This window comes from Protopterus annectens, chromosome 10.part0, assembly GCF_019279795.1.
Source record: "Protopterus annectens isolate FY-2018-M chromosome 10.part0, PAN1.0, whole genome shotgun sequence".
In the NCBI taxonomy this organism is placed as follows: Eukaryota; Metazoa; Chordata; order Ceratodontiformes; family Protopteridae; genus Protopterus; species Protopterus annectens.
In genome coordinates, this window is record NC_056744.1 from 1,657,437,712 (window position 1) to 1,657,452,216 (window position 14,505).

The 14,505-nt window shown below is 43.0% G+C and overlaps 1 protein-coding gene across 1 annotated transcript in view; it reads left to right on the plus strand.

The window, feature by feature from the left end:
- LOC122814381 overlaps nt 1-14,505 on the plus strand; it is a 498,155-nt gene that overhangs the window by 46,969 nt on the left and 436,681 nt on the right. The window lies entirely within an intron of this gene.

Sequence of the window (14,505 nt, forward strand, 5' to 3'; positions counted from 1 at the left end):
GAGCCGGTTCCGGGGATCAGTGCAGAGTCCCATTCATTGGGAATGAACGAAGATTGACATCAGATTCCTGCTTAAAGGTGCAGTGTCTGTTTTTCCAACCAGCATTCTTGTAGTGTCCAGCAATTCAAAAAGCTGCGCCCACTTTGTGACATCACTGGAGACAGTACACTGAGCCCCCAACCTAGGCATCATCTGTCTTTCAATGCCTGCTTAATTGCATTTGGAATTTAATTAACAGGTAGGGGAAAATGTGTAATTTGGCGGTCATGGGAGTATTTGTGCATACATGAACATAATGAGAAGGGTCCATTTGGGGGAAGGGTTTCATTTTATGGTCAGCGCAGTGCTTGTGCATACATGAATGGACTGCAGAAGGGTTGGCTGGGTGAAATTTGGTGACCAGGTGAGAGCTTGTGTGTATATGGACAGACTGCAGATGGGATCACTGGTGGAAATGTTTAATTTGGTGGTTAGGGGAGTGCTTGTGCATGCACTGGTGAGGGTGCAGAAGGGGTCATTGGGTGAAATGTTTCATTTGGTGGTTAAGGGAGTATTTGTGCATGCACGGACAGACTGCAAAAGGTGTCTTTGTGGGAAATGCTTCATTTGGGAGTGCTTGCGCATATACAGACCGACTACAGAAGTAATCATTGTGGGAAATGTTTTGTTAAGTGGTCAGGGGAGTTTTTGTGCATGGAAAGATGAAATCTTCACAGCACTGATCAGTGATCTGTTTCACAGTGATCTGTGGAATTAGTAGGGACATTTGACAAGAGTGGTAGGAATCCCCATTCAGAAATAAGAATCTCTGAATTTTATTTTCTTGGCAAGGCCTTCCTCAGGATCTGAGTGAACCACACTACTTGTGGAACTTTGTACACTGAAGTTGATCCACAAGAAGAAGGTAGCTCAATTTTTTGTAATTGCAGCTCTGTAATTTTACTGTAATTTTGCTGTGTGAACTCCTTGCTTAAAACACACTTTGTTCAGTTTTTAGTCAATTTGAAGTGAAACAAGGACGTTCCCCTTCATTTACTAGGAAAATCAGTGTAGAAGTCCACCAAACTGCATGTTTTCAGTATGGGAGAAGGCATACTGTCATCTTACTAAACTGTCCTTCCAATTCTAGAAAGGTAATCTATATATTGCTTTTTTACTGGAGTCAAATCATTTGTGATCTGTTCTTGTTTTCACATGCAAATGCAATTATTTCTTGGAGTGTAGGTTTGCATCATCCAGATATGGGCATGTCAAGTGAAAACTAACAGCCGCACTACAAACTTTTATTCTAAAATGAAGTTTTCCTTGAGTGCCCTTAAGTAGCTAAAGAGAGATGCTCATTTGTATCAAAAATGGGTATGTGATACGAAACCTAGAATTTCATAATAGTTTTTTGACATGCACTGAGCTAAAAGGTTACCTACTTTAGAAGATGATGATTCTCTGTAACACGGAAGCTATGCTAACTGCTCTCTGTGGGTATTAGAACTCATGAGTCTCCTATTGTCTCTCTTAATGGGTCTCTAATAGAATGTGTAAATGGCTGAGAAAAAGGGGAGGGGCTTCATAACCAGCCTAACCAGGCATGTCCAAGGGTCAGCTTCCAGTGATTTCTCCTGTCCACCTGGTGAATCTGGGCATACTGGGGCAATGCAGCAACTGCCTCATGTACACAGACAACCCTCTCCTCCTACCAACAAACACTACAACGTGTGAGAGATGCATTTACATAGCCACGCTGGAACCAAAGCTCTCTCCAGCCAAGATTGTGCTAGACAGTCAAGAGGAGAAGGTTAACACCCACACAGCACATAGTCCTTCAAAACCCACACCACCAAAACCCACATACAGCAACACAAAACCCACATATGCGGAAGCTCTTAACATTAACCTGCCCAAGCAACAAGGACCTCCAAAGCTGAAACGCAAACAAACACCACCCCCAAACGCAACCAAAGCATCACATAGCTCACAACACCAGTGTGCCACCCAACAGCAGCCCCTAAGACAAGACAATGTACCCAACACTTCAGTCATAGGTGACTCTATAGTCAGGCACACTGATGTCCCACTCACCAGGCTGAACAAAGATAAAATTACAATTAGTTGCCTGCCTGGTGCCAGGATCCACCACGTAATGCATGCACTCCACAACAGGTACAAATATTTGTCCATGTTGGAGTGAATGACTTGAGAAGTACCTCCCTGGACTACATGAAAAGAGACATGGAAGAGCTCTTGGATCATGTAGCCCAGGCAGGTATGACCCTAGCCCTGAGTAGCATCCTGCCATCGCCCAAAATTATACCACAGTATAAGGACAAAATGATTGACTTCAATAATTGGCTAAGCTTCTGGTGTAATTCAAAGGGGTCCAGTATCTGTCTGCCTGGGACGACATGATCAACAAACCACGATGCTTTGCAAGAGATGGTTTGCACCTGTCACCCCTGAGATTCAGTTTACTGGCTAAGGCTCTTGCCATCCCTGTACTGCCTTTTTTAGGCAAGGTTCAAATGACAAAACTACCACTGTAATGGGTACAAGCAAGCAAAATCTGAAGGTAATGCTACTCGATGCTAGAAGTCTAAACCTCAAGATGCACTCTCTCGAGGCTCTCCTAAAAATGGAGAACATCAATATCTGTGCAGTAACTGAGACCTGGTTCAAAGCTCCAGAGAGCACCCCTGCAATACCAGGCTACAACTCATACCTCACTTTTTGGCCCCCCCAAACCAGGAACGAAATATTAAAGGTGGAGGATTGTCCATATGTTCACCAAGGATATTCACACCTCCAGGCTGGTTGCCCAACAAAATGCATCTGAAATTCTCCAGATGCAACGAACACCAGGCAAGACTGAAATACAAATTGTAGTTTGCTACAGATCCCCCACCATGCCCCAAGCTTCTTACTACACCTTTCTAAACGTACTGGAAAATATTAAGATACAACCAAACACCTTAATACTGGGTGATTTCAACTACCCTGCCATTAACTGGGAAAACTAATCCTGTACCAACACCTTTGCTCAACTGTTCTTGGAATTCATAAATTCCAACACTCTAGACCAACTAATTCATAGTCCCACCAGGGCTACCAATATTCTAGACCTGGTCATTACCAACATGGGAGATTGATGCTCCACACCAGTGGTCATCCCCTCGTTGGTCAGATCAGACCATAAGCTAATCACCCTTGACATCCGCATCCCATCCCCACCCCTCTTTAAGGAAACATCCATAAAAAAACTTCTTCAAAGCCAACTTCATGCTTCTCAAGTTAGAAGCAACAAACTTCATGACACCCATGCAGATGGGAACTGGAAGCTCAACTGCTGAATCCTACACTAAGGTGCTATACGAGCACATTCACTTGTGCATGGACCGAGCCATCCCAAATAGAACAAAGATGCTGTCCTCCCAAAAAAGAAAGCCAGTCTGGTGGTCCTCTGCCATAAACAAGCTATACAACAGAAGGAAGAAACTTGCAGAAAAGAGGAAGAACCCAGGATTCAAAAAACTCCCTCACCAGCCTCGGTAGAAAGCTAAGATCTCTCATAAAATTTTCCAAAGCTAGTTAGGAAAACAAAATTGCCAAAAATTCCAAAGACAACCACAAGGCATTCTATAGCTATGTCAAGATAAGTGGCAATACTCAGATCTGCTCTGAGCTACAGCAGAATGGCACTAGATATACTGATCCCAAGGATATTGCCAATATCCTGGAAGATAGATTCAGAACCAACTTCACCCCCCTCTCCCCCCCTAAAGGGTCCAGCTCAATATCGAAAGAATGCCAAATTCCGATAATCACGGCCACTCTGGTAAAAATCGCACTCTCCAAAGCCAAGAATACAGTATCCATGGGACCAGATGACATCCCAGGCTGTGTACTGCATGAACTACAAAATGAACTGGCACCTCACCTGTGTCATGTTTAATCATAGCCTCATCTCAGGCTCCATGCCCACAGAGTGGTACAGAGCTACAGTCATCCCATTCCACAAGGGGAGATCCACTTTGGATCCCGGAAACTACCGTCTCATCAGTCTGACGAGCCTGATCTACAAGGCCATGGAACGTATCATCATGGAATTTTATAAACAAAGACATTGGCAACCTTCAAACACTGGCCCCACCCAGTTTAGGTCCGTGAAGGGGTCAATCTTGCCTCCTGAACCTGATCGACTTTGAATCAATCTCCTAGAGCTGTGAACGAGGGTAGGGTGGTTCACACAGCCTACTTGGACCTTGCCAAGGCTTTCAACACTATTCCCCACTCTGGAATCATAGATAAACTTAATAAGCTGAGCGTTAATCCCTACACACTCGATGGGTTGCAAACTGGCTTACTGACAGAACACACACTGTAAAAGTAGCCAACTCCAAATCCATCTCCAGACAAGTGGTGTACCTCAGGGTTCTGCCCTGAGACCACTCTTGTTTGGCATCTACTTGTCTGAAGTACAGGCCAACACTAAGGGACTCTGACTTACAAAGTTTGCAGATGACAGCAAGGTGGGATCCATTACTGAATCCCCAAATGATGTGGATATACTGCAAAAGGGCCTTACTGAGACATGTCTGGTGGCAGAGCCATGGGCTCAAACTAAATGCCAAATAATGTATAGTTGTCCCCTTCGGGGAAAAAACACGTACCTGTATCACATAGGTGGCAGTACACTAAACACAAAGTGCGATAAGAGACCTAGGGAACACAGGTGGACAGTGGTCTCACCTTTGATAACCACATAGCCACAACAGTTAGAAAATCCTTCTACGTGGCACACCTCATCACCAAGGGCTTTTCATTCAGAAAGGAGGAGGTCATTGTCCCTCTGTACTCATCCGTGATTAGACCCATTATAGAATACAATGCCCCATTTGGTATGTGCCTCACAAGGCTTCTGCAACAACTAGAAAGGCCACAGAAATACCTCAGAAAAAGAATCACAGGCCTAAAGCAGATGCCTTATGCTGACCGTCTAAAGAAACTCCAGCTATAATCTCTCGCATATCACCTACTCGGAGGTGGTCTCTGCCTAACATACAAGGCTATGTCAAACCCAGAGTTGTTGGACATGTTACACTTAAATCCCAATCTCTCCGAGCTGCACGTTCCAGGGATCTTAACCTTGCCATTCACAATGAATAAAACATGCTGGAGGGATAGGTTCCTGACCCAGAGACTCCTCATACTCTGGAATAGGCTGCCCATACATGTCAAGCAGAACGCCTCAATGTCCCTCTTCAAGAGGAACCTTGACAATTGGATGGGAAATAGCAAATTCACCCTGGGGATCACATCAGTAGCCCTGCTAGACAGGAGTCCAGGAAAGTAAATATTTGTGGGAAGCGATAGCCAGGGAATCGTTATGGCTAGGCTTGTATAGGCACTAGGGCCGATAGCTTAGTGCCAACCTATGAAGGAAGGGAAAACTCATCTATTTTTTTTTTTTTTTTGGTTAAGCTTAACGTCTCACATACTTGGCAAAGGAATTCCTGTCCGCCTGTATGACGTATTATAAACACAGTTAAATATGTAGGGAATTCCTGTCCGCCTGTATGACGTATTATAAACACAGTTAAATATGTAGTGTAGCCTATCAGGTACTGCTATCAGTCTTAGGTGGGCAATTAATCTTGTTAATATCAGGAACACAGCACCTGGTATAAAGAAAAGACAGAAAGCTGTGGAACTATTCCTGTTTTTATTGCAGAGAGGAGGAGAACTTAACACTCCCATTTCATAGCAAAATGGAGCACTTAGATCAGTCAGGGGTGTAAAGAGTGTTGTAACCTCTACTGACAAATTTACATAAGCAGCGTCACAGTATTGAAATGCTAAGGTTTAAATGTTGGTTTTTCATATTTGTTTATATGTTAAGATAGTTTAAATGTAGTACCAAAGATTTCTATCGCATTTAGAGAAAAGTCCGAAAATACTTTTTTATTGTAAAGTATCAACACATTTACCATTTTCAACCCCCCACACACACACGCACACACACACACACACACACACACAACTGCAGTAAGGGAGACAAATGGCAACACTATCGACTAGGTGCACTGATACCATTCATAAAAAGGTCTTTCTTGCTTTTTTGGGACATCCTTCAGTAGGAGGATGCATATCTGGTGCATGCAGATCCACTTTAAGCGATTCCCACTGTCTTTGAGTCCGTCCTTAACATTGTTAGAGTGCTTGAGCATTTTGTAGTCCACAAAGGAAATATGACCATTGATGGCAACCATAATATACAGCTGAATTATTTACTATGAGCTCTTGCATTAAAAACATTAAGAAAAGAAAATCGGAAGTACTTAAAAACACACACACGCATTTAAAAACAGTATTGCATCCCACATGTAGTAGTCTATATGATGCATCCATTTTTTACACACACACAATATGTATGTGTGTGTGTGTATATGTGTGTAATATATATATATATATATATATATATATATATATATATATATATATATATATAATCATATATGGATTCACTTTATAAGCTCGAAATTTTGAAATCTCGAATTTCAGAATCTCGAGCCCATAAAGTAGAAAATCCAAATACCCAAAACTACACAATCACGAAGCCCTAAATCCCTAAACCGCGAAATTCAAACTCTCAGCACTTTCAAAACACCATTACAGCACACACGCGCACAACTAAATAAGCACACACACCTACCCTTATGATATGTAGGGGGGCAAGCCCCCCTACACCCCCCATGTGGGGGGCTCTGCCCCCCCCTACTTAAATATTCTAACTCCAAGGTCACACTACATATACACAGACAAAAAACACCACCACACAAACTACATTCCTCTCGCACACACACATCACAGTAACAACACACACTACAGCCCCTACCCAGCAACCTTAAACATAAACACTTACCTGAGTCCACGAATATAGCGCAACACCAGAACCACTAATTCAAAATCTCCCGCATTCGAGATTTTGAATTTCGTGCTTCTGGGGTTGTGCTCTAACGAGCCTTCCACTCAGTATTTCGAGCTTATAAAGTGTTCATATATATATATATATATATATATATATATATATATATAAAATAGAGAGGAGGGTATGTCTTTGGCCTTATATTTTCGCCTTTGCTGCCACCAGAAACAATAGGCTAATAATTTCCAGTTGTGGTTAGACTACCCCTCACCCTTGCTTCCCTGAGGTTCTAATACTTGTGGGTCAGACACCCCCTCCCACTTGCTTCCCTGAAGTTCTATTACTTTTGTTTTCGTTCACACTTGACGACCATCTTCTCCCGCACTACTTGGTGCCCTATCACATCTGACATTTTATTTTTAAATAAACATACTTGAATGTTCATTTTTTCTTACCTTATTTTCTGTAGTAACCAGTTTAGGTTGGTAGTTGTATAAAAGGCCATCCACTGGGACCTTTGTAAGCCAGGCCATGCATCCCAAATCTCTGACAAGTTCCTGTACTTTTAAGTATAAGCAGGGACCTGGGAGATTAACTGTTTCCAGGCTGCCTAGGTTTATTAGTGACGAGGGTGCCAAACCAGGGATGAATTTCCTGTTCCCCATCCAGTTGTCCAAGTTGCACTTGAGTTTGTTTAGGAGGAGCTCTGCTTCACATGGATGGCAGTCCTGTTCCAGAGATGGGGTATTGCCTGGGATATATAACTCTGTATCCAGCAGGTCCTGTTAAAATCAGCAAGGTTTAAGTCTTTAGAATGGGTAATTCTGCTATGATTTGTTTTGTGGACGTACAGTAGGTCCATTAGGGTGGAGTTTGACAATGCCTTGTACACCAGGCATAAATCTCCCCTCAGCAGCCTCTAGGAAGCTGAATACAGCAATAAGGATTTGAGGTGGCCTGCATATTGCATGTTATTTATGCCCTGTATCCTTTTAGTGAAAAACCCCTGTAGACATTTCAGTTGTCTGATATGTCTGGTTGGGTACATGCCAAAGGGGGAATTGTACTCAATGATAGGTCTGATGACTGCCGAATACAGTGGAACAATGACCTTCCTTGGTCCTAGATGCTGTAATTTTGTTTATAAGTTGCACAACATAGAACACTTTCCTCATTACTGTAGACACATGATGGTCAAAGGCTAGATTACTGTATATGTCCTGAAGTCCCTGACTTCTGGATCAACTGTGGGGGGGGTGTTGTCTGCCTGATAGATACCAGGGGTGGATGACTTCCAGAAGGATACTATTATGCATTTCTTGACATTTAGTTATAGTCCATGCCTCTGACACAAGTTATTTGTCTGTGTCAGATCTTCCTGGAGAACATTTGCGTTTGTGGATTCTTGACTGGTCCTTATTTTGAATCACCTGCAATTTTGGTCAGCCAGAGGTCCTTGACGTTATTCTTAATTTCAGAGAAGTAGATGCCAAAAAGGAGGAGTCCCAAGAATGATCCCTGAGGGAGTCTGTGTGTAACTGGCCTCTTTGTAGATGTGAACTCCTCAATTCTAACTTCCTGGGTCCTGTCTTTGAGTCAACTGACTATTTGCCAGTTGACATAAGGGTTTATACATAACCTCTTCAGTTTGTCAGTAATGCCTGAGTGAGGTATTGTGTTAAATGCCTTGGCCAGGTCAAGGTAGGCAATATGAACTATTTTGCCCTCTTTCATTGCTTTGACCTTCTCAAAGAAGTCCACCTGCATGAGCAGGCATGATCTGCCCTTGATGAAGGCAAACCTTGTTGGGTCCATAGTCTGGAGGCTTCATATGTCATTATTTTTCCTTTCCATCGCTTTGTATATGAGACTAATGGGTCTATAGTTTCCAAAATCAGTTGATGTCTGACCTTTGTGCAGAAGGATGACTGTTGCTATTCTGTTTGTGGGGCATGAAGCCTTTTGGAGGCTATGGTTAAATAGTGATTCCAGAGGGCCTGGTAGGGCATATTTCATGCTGTGTAGAAGGCAGCCTGGGAGATCTGTCTGGGCCTATCAATGCAGTGCTCTTGGCTTTAGAGAGAGCATTGAGGATCTGCTCCTTAGTGATTATAGGGGGAGTTGCATTTGACAGTATTTCTCGAGGGGAGGTCAAGGGATGGAGAAGGGGTAAAGTTAAAAGTGAATTTGTCTGCCATTGGGTTTGCTATATCTTCTGGCTCAGTGTAGGTGGCTACATTAACAATGAGCTCTGCACACAGTTGTGTATTGCCTTGTACTGGGAGGCCAAATTTACCTCGAGTTTGGCTTTAGTAGACTTTTTATCCTCTGAATTGTTTGTTTAGTTTGAGTGTGTGTTTATCCTGTTGGGTGCCACCCATCTTAATTTTTGCCATGATTTTCTTCCTTCTGGTATACAGCCTATTAATGATGTAATTCCACCATGGTGGTTTGTTTTTCCTTTAGTTTTGTACTGTGTAGCTATTACCATGCTTGTATAGGGTTTCTTTGAACAGTTCCGCATAAGCAGCATTATTCAAAGGGTTGGGGGGGGGCTTGAAACTTTGTCAGGTTAGCACTTAGTAGTAAGAAGTTAGCCTTAGAGTAGTTTCATGTCTTTCCAGAGATGGCTGGGATTCTGGGTTTTATTTTTTACTTCAAAGGGACTGTTTTGTGGTGTGACCTTACCAGAATGGACTTTGCATTAGGGGATATGCAGCTCTCTCCCATATAGTCACAGTGACCACGGACACTTCCCAGCTGGGGTGGGGCATTAAATGGGAAAGATGGCCCAAAGCATGTGATCCCCCTCTTGCCTGTTTTGTTTCTATAATTTTAGGAAAATGGGGCAGTAAACTCGATCTGAGTAAGGGAAAGTATGCTGCATTATGAGAAGAGGGAGGAGGTCAAGACTTGGATCCATAAATCTTGGAAATTTGGCCAGATCAGGTCTGATGTGGATCTGAAGAGCCATCAGGGAGGAAGAATGAAAATGGACGATACAAGCGCCAAGTTATGATAAGTACATAACTCCTAAATAGTGGTGTATTAAAGTTGTCCGTGAATATAGTATTGGGTTGGATGTTGAGTGTTTCCAATCAGCTCAAATACATGTTATGAATTTCCTGTGTCATAGAGGAGGACCTATTGCTTGCACAGAAGTATATGGGATTTGCCTATGGTAATTTGAATATGGAGAAGCTCAAGTGCATCATTTGTTTGTGACCAGCATTGAGGTATATTTAATTTTGTTGTAAATCGAGACACCACCTTCTTTTAGTCTGTCTGTGCAGTATTGGGCTAAATGTGTGGAAAGCATTATAGTCTTGATCTGCTGGGGATGCTGTCCATGGCTTTAAACCATATCTCAGTGACTGTACAGATGAGAAGAGTTTGTATGGAGTGGAGGTTCTTGTTTAGATTTCTAGCACTGAACAGTAAAACTTTTCTTTTTTCTTGTTTCTGATTTATGTCATAAGTATTTTTGGTTTGGTAATCCGTGGTGGCAGCGTTGTCGCCTCATAGCAAGAGGTTTTCCTGTTCGATTCTCGGCTGGAGCACGTTCTGTGTGGAGTCTGCATGTCCTCCCCGCGGTTGAGTGGCGTTCGAAACACATGTGTGAATGGGCGTGCCTTCGTTGAAGGTTGGGCGTCAGGCTGGCACCTCAGCACCATAAAAATCGACTGCCAATCATTAGCGGACCGGAGTTCCACTGTGGCGATCCCTAACTGGGTAAAGCCAAAAGAAAAACAGCAACAAGTATTTTTGGTTTGGTGCTGCCTAAAAAAATACTACGGGGGACCAAAATGTTTTGAGTAATATTCAAAAGCCTAGAGGGGAGAGATGTAGACCATCTCTGGCAGAGCAGCGTGGTCTGTTACCATCTTCGTCCATGCTGACAAATATTGCACCCCCCCCCCCCCCCCGAATGATACCAGAAACTAAGCCAATTACTAAAGTCTGTCATCTTCTGTTCATATTGTGGCTTCATCCTTGGAGAAGGTAGAATGCCACTCGGTGTTAGGTTCATATCAGCCTGGGACACATATACAGAGAGCACCATAATGTGCCTCCTCATATAGTCTAGGGAGGAACGTCTCAGTTCATTTTATACCCACATGGTCTATGACACGAGTCATACTTGTACTTGTGTTCCACTGACCTGAGTATATGCGTAATGTGGCAGATCCTGGCCCAAAATAAGCAGCTGACCTTGACTTTCTCTTTACTTAGTTTGGTGAGAGTGACATCAGTGTGTCTCACAGTGGAGACTCCACTGACCACAGTGTTAGAGTATGTGATAGGTTCATAGGTAGGTACTACACTATCTGCCAGAAGACCTAAGCCTAGCCAGAATGTGTTGGCTTTGGCACCCCCTTAGATTAGTTCCCTGTGCATCTGTCCATCAGAGCCACTGAAGTGATCCCCGGGGTAAACTGTTTCCCATCCACTCGTCACGGTTGCTCTTGAAGAGTGTTAGCGAGGAGCTCTGCCTAATGTAGATTGGAATCTTGTTCCAAAACACAGGAATCTATCCCTCCAGTACGTCCTATTTATTGTGGTGGTGAGGTATAGATCCCTAGAGCGTGTGGCTCGAGGGGATAAGGTTTTCTTTAGGTGGAGCATGTCCATCAATTCTGGGTTGGACATGGCCTTGTATGTCAAGCAGAGATCACCTTTGAATGTAGGTGGTGTGCAACAGAGTACAGCTGGAGTTTCTTCAGTCGCTCTGCATAGGGCATCTGTTTGAGGCCAGTTATCCTCTTGGTGAGGTACTTCTGTGGTTTTTCCAGCTATTGCAGGTGTCTTGTAAGGTACATCCCAAATGGGGCATTGTACTCTATGATGGGTCTGATGAGTAGAGGGGCACAATGACCTCTTTTGATCTGGATGTGAACCCTTTTGTGATTAGGTGGGCCACATAGAAGGATTTTCTAACCACTTTGGCAATGTCATTATCAAAGGAGAGATTACTATCTACTTGAGTCCCCAGATCCCCTATTACGTCTTCGTATTTAGGGGACTACCACCTATGTGGTAGTTTGTGGGTACTTTGTTTTTTCCAAAGGGAATGACTATGCACTTTTTGGCATTTAGCTTGAGGCCATGATTTTGACACCAGGTATTCGTCTCCGTGAGATTCTATTGGAGGATGTCTGTGTCAGCTGGGAGAGTCAGTTATAGCCAGTATTTTGCAGTCATCTGCAAACTTGGTCAGCCATAGTCCTCCTGTGCTTGCCTGTACCTCTTGAGAAGTATATGCCGAACAGGATGAGTCCTAGGACTGAACCCTGGGGAATGCCACTTGTAGCTGGTTTAGAGTCAGACCTAGCTCCCGCAACTCTCACTGTGTGTGGGTTCTGTCCGTGAGCCAGTTGGCAACCCAACTTGTGACTTAGGGATTGACGTCTTCTCTTATTAGTGTAGAAGTAGAGGCTTCATGAGATATGGCTGTATGTGATGCTGTGGGTGTTGTTTTGAAAGACTGCATTCGCGGATGCTAAAGACATTTGTTGTGTACTTCATTGGTACGCCTTGTTTGCTGTAGCATAGACTAAATTCAGACTTTGGAATTCAGGAAAATTATAGTTAAATGCCTCAGCATATGTGGGTTTATTTGTCTGTTTCCTACTGTGTGTGATAGATACAACTTGTGTACTACTCGCAACCTGATTAACATTAGGAGTGGTTTCTTGTGAGAGTCTCTTGCTTCCAGTGATATTGTGTAAATTCATCTCTCACATAGATAACCTTTATCCCGTTTTTTGAGAATTGGCTGGTTATCAGTACACATGAGGCAACTTCTGCATTTCCTAAGGATGTCCATATACACCAAACTGGTAATGAAGATAGTGGGAAAGCTCATATCCATGGAATCGGGCTCTTTTTATTGATTATAGGATTGCGATGAGTATAGAAAGTAAGTTGGAGTATCTTGTTTGAAACTCTGGGGGCAGTGCTTGAAACTGTACAAACTAGTTGCCCATTGAGCAGCTCGGTGGTGGTGAAATTTTAAGGGTGCTTTAACAGGAAAAATGTCAACTCAAGGTACTTGTATATGTACAGGGCACTCCCAGATTTTTGAAGGGGAAACTACTAAAGTAGACCCTGATGACTTATTTATGGAGACATTTGAAGTGGGGTTTGACAGTAGCTAATTAAGCAGTACTTACTAATTTGCATCTACCTGACTGCTACTTGTGCTGGCCTCACCTCAGCTTCATGCTGCTAGGATACGATGTCCCTGCACTGCTTGCACCAGAGGTAAAACAGTAGTATCACTCACAGGACGAGAAGCAGGCCACAGGCTCTTTGGTGATCAACAGTCTTATCCCAGGTAATGCAGGGGACTGTATGCTTATTGTATCCCTTTCCTGGTAGGTGCATTGAACAGCAACCAGACTAATCAGGAAGGTCCCATACAGACACGCACTGCCCAATCAGAAATGGTCAAAAATCAATGCCCTCTGTTCCATCTTTCACCAGCAGCAAAACAGAAGCACAAATTCCAAGCTAACATCTGTGAAGCAGTTATCAGGCTTTCTGGTGATCAGCAAGTCTCCGAGAAGTAATGTCTATGCTTCTTCTGTCATCAGGAGCAAAACAGAAGCACTAATCCCAAGATGACTACTGAGAGGCAGACTGTGGATTCTCTAATAATTGGTGGTGTTGGACTACACGTAGATTTTAAAGGTAAAATGAAAAAAGGATTCATGTCCTAAGAGTTGCAGTGTGCACTAAGCAGTTAGATATAGGGTTGTCACCTTTCTATGTGGCGAAATCCGGACAAAAGCCACACCCCCTTGCATTTCCTACAACCCTGCCTTTCTCCGCCCATTTACCCAACCACTATCCTGCCTACTTTATGACGTAAACACATACGTCATCTCAAGGAGGAATGCTTTACTTTACCTCTTCCCCTTGTTTAAACAAGTTCCAGTTTTAAACACATTGATTGCAATTGAAAAGTATTCTGTGGCTTTTTTTTTTCTTTTCACAAACTCTGTCATTCTGTTTGTGCGGATAAACACAATACAGGAGTTTGTACAGTGCTTTCCGGACTACCGGACCAACATTCTGATTTCCAGTTAGTCCAGAAAAATACCGGATAGGTGGCAATGCTAGTTAGATATGAAAGGGAAGGTAACTCGAGCTTTAGCAATCTTAGGGGAAAACCACTAACTTCAAAAGAGTAAGACAGATTAGAAGGGGTGGGCACTTAGTATTCTGGCTCTGTAGAATACAATGGGAGGGCCAATACATTTAAGTAGCTTGAGGGGAGTGACTTCACAAAAAGATTATTTGATGCTTACTGGCAATAGCAAATGAAAGAGGAGAGGGAAGGAAATTGTGCTCAAATTAACATAAGGGGTGGGCAGTTAGTGAGAGAGTTGAGTTTAAAAACACAGCAGCACTTTGGAGGATGGGGGAAATGTAATTTCTGTGTGACTCATGGGAGATAGCACTGGCATATTTTCTAGTTTAAATAAGCAACAGAAAACAGAATACAGTTAATATTCAATGTACTGAAAATATACCACAATATGCACAATACAAGAATGCAATAAAGGAATTTAAAATTTACGTAT